The sequence below is a fragment of the Anas platyrhynchos genome, chromosome 2 (genome assembly GCF_047663525.1).
Source record: "Anas platyrhynchos isolate ZD024472 breed Pekin duck chromosome 2, IASCAAS_PekinDuck_T2T, whole genome shotgun sequence".
Taxonomy (NCBI): Eukaryota; Metazoa; Chordata; class Aves; order Anseriformes; family Anatidae; genus Anas; species Anas platyrhynchos.
This window is the reverse complement of record NC_092588.1, coordinates 155,827,823-155,841,270: the sequence shown is the minus strand read 5'-3', so window position 1 is coordinate 155,841,270 and position 13,448 is coordinate 155,827,823. Positions and strand designations below refer to the sequence as shown.

General features: G+C 38.9%; 1 protein-coding gene across 16 annotated transcripts in view; it reads right to left on the bottom strand.

Moving 5' to 3' along the window:
• ADCYAP1R1 (ADCYAP receptor type I) overlaps positions 1-13,448 on the bottom strand; it is a 142,968-nt gene that overhangs the window by 109,484 nt on the left and 20,036 nt on the right. The window lies entirely within an intron of this gene.

Below are 13,448 nucleotides of genomic sequence, written 5' to 3'. Positions count from 1 at the left end.
TTGTACCTAAAGAAGAGGCAGAATGGAACATTTTGAACCAGCCAAAGGGCCTGTCTGCTTCATTTCTGAAGTCATGATTTGACCGTCCTGATTTCAGTAATGGCTCAGAATCATGACTGTGTGAGGATTTTTTAAGAGATGGTATGACTTGAAGATTTATTCCTAGAGTTTTCTTGTCCAGACAACAAAATCCATGACCAGATTTGTTAATAAACTGATAGCTTTTCAAGCACACACCAATGGAGATGGAAAGAAATTAATTGTACTCTCAGACAGGCTAAAGTTTTATCCATAGCAGGATTGATTTACATGGGTGACAGTGCCATACATATCTGTGACTTTCACTGCTTTGTCTGTGCCAAGGAGCTAAACATGTGGTCAGGACACCATCAGAATTGTATCCCTTGCATTAAATACATCCTAGTTCTTTATGTCATAACTCGTTGTTTAAAAATTCCCATGCAGTCCAATTCATTATGATTCTCAAAATAGTTACATAATATTGACAATAAATTCTCTGTTTGAATCTCTGGCAGGATTCAAACCTCATTACCTTTTAAAAAACCATCTTGCCTGAGATATTCATGTCTTGATGATAGAGGTCTGAGCTTGATGTCCTACCTACAGGCAGGTTTTAACACTGAGATATTCATTAAAAATGTATTTGTCCACCACCTGAGATGGATCCCCTTCCATTTATCTCTGCGTTCCAGACCAAATTCCTACAAGATAAACTCAGCTAGTGGTCTTTGGCTATGTCTGTAGTAGTTTATACATAATCTTTTTGCTTAGGAAGGTATGAGAGTTTAGCCCTCTCAAGGCCAGAAAAAATTATTTCATCTGTTTTGTTTACAGATTGTACCGGGTCTGGCTGGGATGGAGTTAACTTTCCCTGCAACAGCAGTGCTGTGCTCTGTACTTGTACCTAGAACAGCACTGGTATCACACCAGTGTTGTGTCTGCTGCTGAGTAATAGTGGCACCTCATCAGGACCCCCTTTAACCACCCCAGAGCGAGCGAGCTGGGGGTGGGCAAGAGGTGGGAAAGGAACATCACCAGGACAGCTGGATTAAACCAACCAAAGGAATATTCTGTACCATATGATGTCACAATCAGCAATAAAAGGTGGAAAAAGGAAGAAGAGGGAAGGGGTGGGCTCTCATTGTGAAAACGTCTGTCCTCCCAAACACTGGCTACGTGCATTGAGGCCCTACTTCAAGGATGTGGTCAAGCATTGCTTGTTGATGGGAAGTAGAGAGTAATTTCTTTCCTCTGTGCTTCCACGTGGCCTTTACTTGTTTTTCTTTTTTTTTTTTTTTATTCTTTTTATCTTTCTTTTTTTTTTTCCTACTCTTTTCCCCTTTTTCTTTTCCCTTTAGTTAAATTATTTAATTATTAATAGTTTTATCTTTATAATAAATTTCCCTTTAATTAAATTATCCTTATCTCAACCTGTGGGTTTTTTGTTTTGTTTTGTTTTGGTTTGGTTTTTTTGTTTGTTTGTTTGTTTGTTTTTTCCTTTTCTTCTTCCCCTCTTTCCCCTCCTCTTCTGAGGAGGGGTAGTGAGAGAATGATTGTGATAGAGTTCAGCTGCTTAGCAAGGTAAAACCACCACATACATATGTAAATGAAGACTTTGAATACAGAGGTGCTTTTTAAAATCTTACTCTATGATGCAGGTTTTGTGTATGCCACCTATTACCTATGTGGACATAAATAAGACTGGCATACATCTTCCAAACTAGAGAAATGTTTACACATGTAAACAAATTCTTGAGAAAGGGAGAAAAAAAAAAGTCATAAAAAATAAAAATTCAGGGATAGAGAACATGCAAACGTATGTAGAAAGAATAAAACAAGGTCATATTGGGAAAAAAAAAATCAGAATGTGGCAAAGGAGAAAAGGCTGAAAAGAAATCATACTGAATACAAAAAGTAAATACAGGAATGGTATAGGCAAATGTGAAATAACTTTTACAATCACTGGACACTCAATTTTTATATTTACTGTCATGTACCACAACGACATCAGCATTTACAAATTTAAGTCTTTCAATTAAAAAATAAATAAATAAATAAAAGCAAAAGAAAAAGAAAATTAAGCTCTCAATAGATTTTTGTCTTCTTTATCCAGACCCTGACTAAATAGAGAACAATGATTCATAAAATTCTCTGAACTGATCTGCCTTCTTCCATCCCCACTCGATCAGTCATTCTTGCTCTGCTCTGGTACTGAATTTAATTACTTAACTGTGTTTCTGATGGTTTATCAAATAATGAGGGACTGATAAGATCTCAGCTGAGGAGGAGCAAAAACATCCATGGTGACATTCAGCAGCAAAAAGATGGAAAAAGAAAGTCACTCCATTAACAGAAGCAACAGACAACCTTGCAGACGCATCAGCAGACATTGGATTGGAAATTATTCCTTGATAATTTGCACTCCTGTGCGCAGGCAGGCCTGGCCAGAAAGGCCAGAGAGTGGTATGGAGATTTAATTTTGTCTTTGGATTGTGCCACTGTCATGCATCAAAAACAAGATTTAAATACAACAGAAGGGTGGGAGAAAGCTGACTAAATGTATGGACAGATAACCCGTGGTAAAGCGGTAACCTTTAGAACACACTCTTTCCACTATACCTTTTTAAAGGTAGGGTTTTACTTTAATCTGGCGTTCACTAGGCTTGAAGAGTGGAGGTTTTGTGTTTTATGCTAGTTTCAAAGAAATTTCTAAAGATATGAGAACATCTGCTAACCATTTTACTGCCTTTCTTTGACATTTTGCAGAGCAAGTAAAAGAATCAGCTTCATTTTTGCCTTCAAGGTAGTCACGGAAACCTGTATCAAAAAATGGACTGAGGTCTTCATATCATCCACAGAGGCCCAAGTGTTTTTTAGGTAATACCAGCTACCAGGCCCATGAATTTGTGTCTTTGACCTGCAAAGAAATCTGTACATATAGTTTAGCAGTTCCTACAGTGTATGACACATACAAGTGCAGAGTCCACTTATTACCAATAAAAGGCTAATTATCTCACAATTAGGTACAATCAGCGATATTTTACAAGAAAAATGAACTTTAAAAAAGTAGAGACACTGTCTATAAAACATTTCCAATTCTATTCAGTACTGGGAGAAGAAACAAAAATATTAATACAAGGCTTGGAAGGAAAGTCTGAATTCTTGTATAGATTTCTGATGTCACTTCTAGTCACATCCTGACATTTTATTAGTAAATTGGAGGTGTTGGTGCTTCATGCAGTTGTTTTATCTGCATCTGCTACCATAATTAAAATCAGTGAAACCAGAATAGCCAACAGTACAGAGGTTACACCCTCCAAGGGAAAAAAAATAAAAATAATAATAATAAAAAAAACCTTGAAGGTCTTCAGGGAATAATTTCAAGCACAGCTGAAACACAGGAAGAAAAATGACTTGTTTAGGTCAACTGATGACTTAAGAAAGTCACACATTATCTATAAAAGGAGATTCATCTATCCACTGCAGTCATTTTCAGTGCCACAGAAGATTCTTTGTGTTACTTAGTGGAGAATCATAGGTCCTTCAAGGGCAGGTTGGAAGAGCTCTGGTAATTTGTTCTGCTGCAAGTGTCCATTTCTTTCTCCTATCTAAAAAAGGACTCTGCTGCACCTAGGTCATATGTGAATTATATATTATAGAAGTCTAAGGCCTGCTGAGGAGGATCCCACTGTGGGAAGCCCATAAACGCAGAGTGTACACTATGATGTCAGTGACCAATAAAAATAGATAGTGAGACCCTTCCAAGCAGGACATGTCTGCTCCCAGGTAGGCATAAAAGAATTGATACTTAAAACAAATCTCATATCGAATGATATCAAATTCGATATCAAATCCCATATCAAATAATAGATGGAATTGTTATACCGTAACTCAAGAGTTGTACCCATATAGGATGAACAAAAGAGGATTTTAGAGACTGCATAAGGCAGTTATGTGTTGTTACTGAGACCACACTAAAAAAAAAGGAAAACATGATGTTCTAGGCTCTTGGTTGTGGTCCTCTAAATGTGTGCCAGTGGTTTGAAAGAAAAGCTATAAACTTCAAAGCTGACCAACAAAGGCTTAGACCAGAGGTGATCAATTGTGAGTTCATTACTTAATTAATCTTAATTCAGAGTCTGGTCAGGGCTGTTCACCACATCCTTCCCATGCAGCATATTGGAGCTACTGCACAGGTGCAGAAATCTGAAAGCTTCTGAAAATATGCGAGATCGATCACACTTTTGCAGACTGAAAATTATATGTTGCATCAAAGCCACCCATTCCTTGCACAGTTATCTCAGTGTTTCTTGTTGGCATGAACAGAATTCTGTTATGCAGAATACACATGGGTGGAGAACGAAAGAGTGCAAAAGAAAGAAGCAGCCAAGGAGAATACTCCAGCTGTTACCAGTCAGTTTGTCTCACAGAACACTACCTCAGCATTTCCAAGTTCTCCCCAGGGAAGGCAGACTCTAAGGCTGTTTTTGACACAAATTTTGCTAGATGGACACCTTTGGCTTAGAAATGAACAGGTAGTTATGTAATTGATACTCTATTTATCTTCTTTAGGCTCTCAATGTAAAGTGTAGAATTCAGAGCATTTTATTATTTCCCCCCTAAAACACCCTGAATGTAACATGCCACTTTCATAATTTATATTAAAGGACATAGTGAATGTCTCTCATGTCAACTGAGACTCTTGCTAGCAAGAAATAAGCACAGTTGGGGAAGCAACCCTTCAGTGACCTAGGACTTGTCACCAAATTTTAGAAGCATGGAAGACACTTACTCATAAATGAGCTCATTGTTAAGTCTCTTTTTATATAGTCAAGTATATAAAGAGAGAAGTAGACATAGGAAGAGAGCAATTTGTCTGACCTATTTTAGCTGTCTACTTTAAACATTCAACTTCTCTCCCTTGAGTGTAAAGGAATTCTTAACAGCTAGCTATGTTGACATCTACATTGTGGATATGTAAATTTGGCCAGCCATTTCCAGATATACAGAAATGTCTTGACAGCACTAGGAAGAAATGCCACACTTTTGTCTGAAAAAATTGGTAAAGAGCAACCTGGACTTTGTAAAAGGATTGTCTATGAGAAAAGATTCAGCCAATGTTATAACATGTGGACTGATGTGTGGGTCATGTGCTGCAAAATATACATTGGTTGTACAATCAGGTAGTCTCTTCTAACATCCTTTGTTTTCACTATTTAGGAGAGATGTTGTTTTTGACTTCAGAGAACAAAATTAAAGCAAGCAGCTGATACAAAGCTGATGGTCATTTTTAATTAAAATAGTTGTGATCATAGAATCGCAGTCATTAAAGTTGGAAAAGACCTCCAAGATAATCTGATCCAACCACTCCCCTACTGCCAATGTCACCCAATAAATCATGTCCCTAAGCACCACATCCAACCCTTTGTTGAACACCCCTGGAGACAGTGACTCCACCACTTCCCTGGGCAACTCGTTCCAATGCCTGACTGCTCTTTCTGAGAAGAAATGTCTCCTAATTTCCAGCCTAAACCTTCTCTGGCACAACGTGATGACATTTCCTCTCAACTTATCAATAGTCATCTGCAAGAAGAGGCCAACCTCCAGCTCCCCACAACTTCCTTTCACATAGCTATAGAGAGCATTAAGGTCTCCCCTGAGCCTTCTCTTCTCCAGATAAACAGTTCGCTCAGCTGCTCCTCACAGAATTTGTGTTCCAGGCCCTTGGCCAGCTTTGTAGACCTTCTTTGGACATGTTCCAGGGCCTTGATGTCCTTCTTGTAGTGAGGGGCCCAAAGCTGAAAACAGTACTTGATGTGTGACTTCACCAGAGCAGAGTACTGGGGGACAATCACATCCCTGGCCCTGCTGGCTACACTATTCCTGATACAAGCCAGGATGCCAGTGGCCTTCTTGGCCACTGGGGCACTCTGCCGACTCATGTTCAGGTGAGCATCAATCAGCACCCCCAGATCCTTTTCCTCTGTGCAGCTTTCCAGCCACTCTCCCCCAAGCACGTAGCACTACATGGGGTTGTTGTGGCCAAGGTGCACGACCTGGCACAGAGGCGTGTTGAACCTCATCCCGTTGGCCTCTGCCCATCGACCCAACATGTCCAGGTCCCTCTGTAGGGCCTTCCTACTCTCCAGAAGATTGATACTTCCCCCCACCTTGGTGTCGTCTGCAAACTTACTGAGGGTGCACTCAATTCCCTCACCTAAATCATGAATAAAGAACTTAAAGATATAAAAATCAGTATATATTCAACTTGCTGCCTAGCTTAGACATTGCAGTATTAAAGAATATGCAAACCTGTTAGTAATACACGGTAATATTTCTCTCTCTATCTGGAGGAATAAGTTCTTTGATTTTTTTTTCTTTATTATTTTGTTTATTATATAACATGAAAGAAACACCTATGAATTTTACTGAAACTCCATTTTTAAACTGAAGATAGTTCTCTCAGACTCCCTTTGATTCCTTACTCATCTTTGTTACTCTTTGCTGGACTCACTCTGGTGTGTTTATGTCTGTCTTGTACTGAGCGGGTGAGCACTGGACACAGCACTCCAGCTATGTCTCACCAGGCTCAATACAGAGCATCACCTGCCTTGCAGTGCTCCAGTGCTTTTCCTCATACCCAAGATGCTTTTAGCCTTCATAGCCACAAAGGCACATTGGTGGATCAGGCTCAACTTGGTGTTTACCGAGAGCCGCAGGTCCTTTTCTGCAAAACTGCTATCCAACCATCTGGTCCCCAGACTGTACTGGTACATTGGGTTGTTCCTTCTCGGGTGCTGGACTTTGCATTTGTCTTTGTTGAGCTTGAATTTCTTCTCTGCCCATTTCTTCAGTCTGTCTCTTTCCTTCTGAATGACAGCAGAACCCATCATTTGGTATCACAATCATTCATTCAAAATTTGTATCATTACCAAACTAATGAGACTGCACTGCGCCCAGGTCATTAATGAAAAAATTAAAAGGTACTGACCCCATTGATATCTTAGACACTTATAGTTCAGACTAGGCTCTCTTTTTTCTCATAGAGAAGAGGTAAGTATCCTCAAGGAACAATTTCAGTATCTTTTTAATAGATACCTAATATTGGAAAAAGCAAGATTCTGCTTTGATACAATATGTGTAAATATATATATATATATATATATATATTTATTTATTTATTTATTTATTTCTCTTTCTACTCAGATGGACTAAGGTGAACAGAGAAAATTCCATCTCTTTAAGACATCAAAATATTAATGGTAAGCAAAACTGAGAACTGTTTTCCATCTATGTCATGGCATTTTTGTACTTTCAGTACTATCTTTATTCCTTCTATTAACATAGCCTAATAGCTTCCGTGCATGTTTTAGTTCAGCTGCTCCCAATTATAAATTTGGTAGAGGCTTATTTTTTTCTTTTTCTTTTCCTTTCAGTGGTTTCAATTAAATTGAAATTCCCTGAAGATGTAAGACTATTATAATTGGTTCTTCCAAAGTACAGTCCTTATCGTTTCTATATACCCTTGTCATTAATAGAATCATGAAATAGATTTTACACAAATGTAGCAGCAAGAGTAGACTATACTTGCCATAGCCCTGTCAGCTCTCGTATTTCCCAGTTGTCTAACTTTACAGAATTTTCCTAACGTTAAGAAAAAACTCTCAAAATTACTCTAGAACAGTTTTATGTATTACTCATTCAGCTCAAGAAAGATATCCCAATTTACACCTTCTGAAGATCTAAAGCAATTCTTGATCATCTGAAACTTTTGCTAGCACTTTTGCTAGCACTTTTTTTAAACCCTACATCAGATTCGTTTAGCATAGATCCTTCTGGCACTATTTATTGATTCTGATAGATGATTCTTGCTTGCTTGCTTTCTTGCTTTCTTGCTTGCTTTCTTTCACAAACTCTAGTTAAAAAGTTTGGCTTTTCTAAGTGATTCTTCATGATATGACAATTCTTCTCCATATTATGATGTTTGAACTATATGAATGAACAGTAAAATATTGAAGGGTGCTGACATTTAAAGGATTGTTCTAGATATCTGAGTATTTTGACATTACAATGACTTTGAAACTCTCCATTGGAGCTATTGCAAAAGGGTTTGATATGGACATGAGTGGATCATTTGTCTATAGGTCAAGTTTTCTAGCTTATTTTGCAATTGTAGCAGCAACTACTGAATGTAGTTGATAACTCACTGTGTACAGTATAGCTGTTTGGCAGATTTCCCATTTAACATCACCTGTAAAACTCATCCAGCAATTCTTGTCTTGATTCGGATTATTTTCCCTGTTCTGTTATCTGTTGGTTTTATTGTGCACTTACTTTTTTGACTTCCTCAAAGAATTAGGAAAATGGTATTATTTCTTTAACTAAAGACTACAGATAATCAGTTGTGGTTAAATATTTTTAAACTGCCATGTATTTAATAAGCATTAGTCAAAGTAAAAATATGGCACAAGAAACTTTATCTTCACAGGCAGGTTGATTACCTGTATGAAGCATCTGTGATGCATGCAGCACTTCAGAGCTAATATGAATCTAATAGGAGATTATGAAGATAACTACATGCTGCTCCATTCCAGCAGAGCTTTAAGATCTCTTTGGCAAGGTCCTTTAAAAGAATTACAACGCAACCAGTCAAATGTATTCTCCAGCTGGCATAACAAAGTTTTACAACAGCTACTTGATTCATTTGATTTCCTTGAGTGGTCATCTGCATTTCATTCCCTGACCATAGGTGTACCTACTGCTTTCTTCAGTATCACATAGGATCTCTTAGGGACTCTGTTACCTCACAGTCAACACTGCCGTTGGTCTCTGATTTGAACCCAACTAACTAGCCAGATGTCTGCTCATAAACACCACTTGACTTATTTTGTTCCTTTTGTCTTTTGAGTTTCTTTCTCTGTGTCTGACAACTACTTATATACCCTCACCCAGAACTGAGTGTATCTTAATGAAATTTGTTAAAGAGAATAGGCAAAACACAGCTAAGGACTATGCAGGACCGAAGTCCTACCAAGACTACTGTGAACAGCTTGAGGATCTTCATATTTCTCCTAGGAAACATAATGAAATTTTAAAAGCATTGATGAGAATTTGAATTTCCCAAGCGCCTCTACCCTCCAACAGTCTATGAAATGAAGACAGAAGCTATGCATGTAAACACATTTCTGGAAACAGAACCACTGCACTTGTCCCTCACTGTAATGCAATTTGCTCATCGTCATATGTGACCACACAGTACTGCCACAGGACAGGTTAGCTGGGGCCCTGGGCAGCCTGATCTAGTAGAAGGTATCTCTGCCCATGGCAGGGGGGTTTGTCATATTGTTGCTTGATATAACAGAAAAGCTGTGAACAGGTGATGCACGTGATCTTGGGATGCATGCAATCATACAGAACCAGTGACTTCTTTGTGCTACCTGATGGTTGCAGCATCAAAATCCTGAAAGAAGGGTAAAGGAGACAGCTTTTTTTTTTTTTTTTTTTTTTTTGGTTAGTATAATCTTATCTAATTTACCCAGTTGTCAATGAATCCGTAATATACCTAAGTCAAGTCCTTAACACTTAAAATAGATAAGGAAGAGGCTAGAGGAAAGAGTATGAGCAGAAAAGTGTAGCTCTGTATCAGAACCTTTTATTCCTATTGTGTTTGAAGATCATCCTGAGTGCAGTATTCATACATTATCTGCAAAACAACTCCTGAACTGGAACTAGTGTATTTTCTTGAATGCAAAGCCACCCTTAGCACCCTTAGTTAGCTCTTCTGATGAGCTGAAGTGATTATCTTGAGCACAGAGCTGTCATTACGAACCTATATTTCCTCTCCAGACCCAAGCTAGTCTCTGTGTAAGTGATGTGTGCTCTCATCTGAGGTATCTTTAATAAGGCACTTCACCAAGTAGCACAGGCAGGCTCCAGAGGAGTGGTCCTACAGTTAGGTGATGGACCTATAGGCAAACCCAGTCACTGAACTCCAGCAGCTGCACACCCAACTTGCACTGTCTCTGGGAAACAAGTCTGAAAGTAGAACCGAAGTAATACAATAAACAGTGAAAGGGAGTTACCCATTGCTTCAGAAGACAGAAAATAAAATAAGTAGTTGCCTGATGCCAAAGAAAATGCATGACCTTGGTCTGTAGAAAACTGTCTGATAGAACTCAGACAGACACTGACAGGGGGATTTTTGGAAGTGTGAAGAATCGCCAAGGTGTTCAGAAAGGACAACCAAACAAACTTTTTTTTTTTTTTTTTTTTTTTTGACTTATATCTACAAGTCCTCATTGCTATTTTCCCACAAAAAGAGCAGAGCCATTCTGAGTATAACAGCTTGTACTTCATTGAGCACTTTGACTTGGCAATCTATAGTGATGTCCCAGATGAATATCCATTGGCCTCCTCCACAGATATGAACAACAATATAGAAAGCTTTTACAGGCCAAAGTTCCTATTGTGATGAAAACTTATCGTGATGAAAAAAATAATAGATATAATATGTTTCCTGATTCCTTGCTGTGCAGAGACGATGAATCCCCTACTTTCTTGATTCCTCAAGTATATATTCAGTTCAGTTATCAAGGAAATGTATCCCAGAACAAATCTAGGACTGCAACCCTGTCTTAATAGCAATGAAAAGCATTTGTTTGTTTCAAAGAAGAGTTTCATTCCTACACCGAGAGATAAAGATAAGTCACGATATAAGCACTGACAAGTTACATAATTCCTTTCCACCCACATTTCTTATTGGCTTCCTTTTCTACTGTGCCTCAAATAGCCTAAAATTTGCCCAGCTTTATCCCATCTTGTGGTTAATGGACTCATTATGTTTAGACAGTATTAAGACCTTCAACAGCATGTGGTCTTGCAACACCAAGAATGGAATTTGTGTCACATAAATCCAGCTGTCTAAAACTGAAATGTCTACATCCATGCTGGTTTCTCTTGGCTGCCTTTATAGTGAACAAAAGATGAAAAATGCACCTCAGCGGCACATGGGTTAGCCTTGCTCTGGAACAACATGTATTCATCTTAGTAAGCAGAGAGCTAATAAAGCAGAAAGCCAGTTTGATTAGCTTAGAAGAATCTGTTGAATAGGGACAGCCCTGAGCATAGTAGAAGTATAAACAAAGGAGAAAGAAAAGTAATTGAAATTAAAATCAGCGCTGGAACAGAGAATTGTAAAGCTGGGAATTAGAAGAAAACTTCAGACCATCAACAGAGAGAAGCCCTGAAAGTGCCTTCCAGAAGCAGGAGGATTTTCAAAAAAGATTCCAATTCTAAGAGGTCTCTATATAACCTGAATATTCTGTAAACCACTTTCTCTGAAAAGTGGATTACTGCAGTGTTAATACACATAGGTTCCCAGTCACCTGAAAACTGCAATGTGTTCTTGGTCTTTCCTTCTCCCATTAATATACAGGCAGTGAAGGCTGCTGAGTTTCTTTGGTAGTGGATGTTGAAGGTGATCGTGGGATAAACAGATAAACAGGCAGGAGGCATTCAGGCCTCAGCAGAAAAGCTCCTACTCATACAGAGGACCATCCTAATCTCCTTCCTTCAGTCTGACATAGCGAGAAATGAAACTGAGTTAAAAGAAAATGTTACTTTTTTTTTTTTTTTTCCCCCTTAACTTCAGCAGGTTACAAAGGACTTTGCACTCTGTCTCACAAAACAAGAGCACGTCAAACGAAACAATTATGAGAATGTTGCAGGCAATCCCAGACCTTTCAGTAAAATACATTGAAAATACATTGAGGAGAAGAAGAAGAAGAAGAGGAAGAAGAAGAAGAAGAAGAAGAAGAAAATAGATAAAAGGCACTGCAAATGCTTCTGAAAAAAAAAAAAAAAAGAAAAAGAAAAAAACGCAACAACAAACAAAAACAAAACAAGCAAAACAAACAAACAAACAAAACCAAAACCCTAATAACTTGGGTAGTACTGAAAAATTATTCTATGCCATAAAACTGATTTGCCAAGCCATCCTTTACAACACTTACAATGTCTTAGCTCAGGTCCCATTTCAGAGTGTCCAGTGCCTTAAAAAGTTGCAGATAACTATGTCTTACAGCAGTACAGATTCTTATGAGGACTACATTTAATAGGTTAAATCTAGAAAATATAAACATTGTTTTAGACATGTAAACATATACACAAATGAAAAATGTATTGGCCAAGATCTGACATGCTCTCTTCTTTTGTTGTTTCAAGAAATTTCAAAATAAAAAATATGCAAATAAACCCACTAAAATGCAACTAGAAGGGATCAGCTGTATCCATTATTGCTTTTTATTTCAGTGGAACTCCTGTGTATTACAACAGAATTTTTCTGGTGTAGAAAACCTTAAAATCTGTGTGAATAGGAGTCAATAGAATCTATAAAAAGTGGGTTATTGTTCTCTATTGAATGTGGTGATTGAAGTGAAAGCAAAAAAACTATGATTGTAGATATTGTGGTGTGTGATGCTGAAGTTTCAGACTGACAGAATCATGATGAAATTGTACGCAACTAAACTTGATATAATTCAATTTTTGCTTAGAAACCATGTGGAACTGGCGTATTCGATGTGGTCCAGAAGGATACCAAAATGTTATTTTTTTTTTTTTTTACTGAATAGCTTTGAAATTTATTGTCAGTCATACCAGTAAAACCTAGGATTTAAGGACGTAAATTCAATTAGACTGAAATCACCCTTTCACCAAAATGATCAAATGAGAATCTGGATAGGCTGCACCGATGGGCTGAGGTCAACTGCATGAAGTTCAATAAGGCCAAGTGCCAGGTCCTCCACCTGGGGTGCAATAACCCCAAGCAGAGCTACAGGCTGGGAGATGAGTGGTTGGAGAGCTGCCAGGCAGAGAAGAACCTGGGAGTGATGGTTGATAGTCAGCTGCATATGAGCCAGCAGTGTGCTCAGGTGGCCAAGAAGGCCAACAGCATCCTGGCTTGCGTAAGAAACAGTGTGACCAGCAGGGCTAAGGAGGTGATCGTCCCCCTGTACTCAGCTCTGGTGAGGCCGCACCTCAAGTACTGTGTTCAGTTTTGGGCCCCTCGCTACAAGAAGGACATGGAGGTGCTTGAGCGGGTCCAGAGAAGGGCGACGAAGCTGGTGAGGGGCCTGGAGAACAAGTCCTACGAGGAGCGCCTGAGGGAGCTGGGCTTGTTCAGCCTGGAGAAGAGGAGGCTCAGGGGCGACCTTATCGCTCTCTACAGGTACCTTAAAGGAGGCTGTAGCGAGGTGGGGGTTGGCCTGTTCTCCCATGTGCCTGGTGACAGGACGAGGGAGAATGGGCTTAAGTTGCGCCAGGGGAGTCTTAGGTTGGATGTTAGGAAGAACTTCTTTACTGAAAGGGTTGTTAGGCACTGGAAAAGGCTGCCCAGGGAGGTGGTGGAGTCACCATCCCTGGAAGTCTTT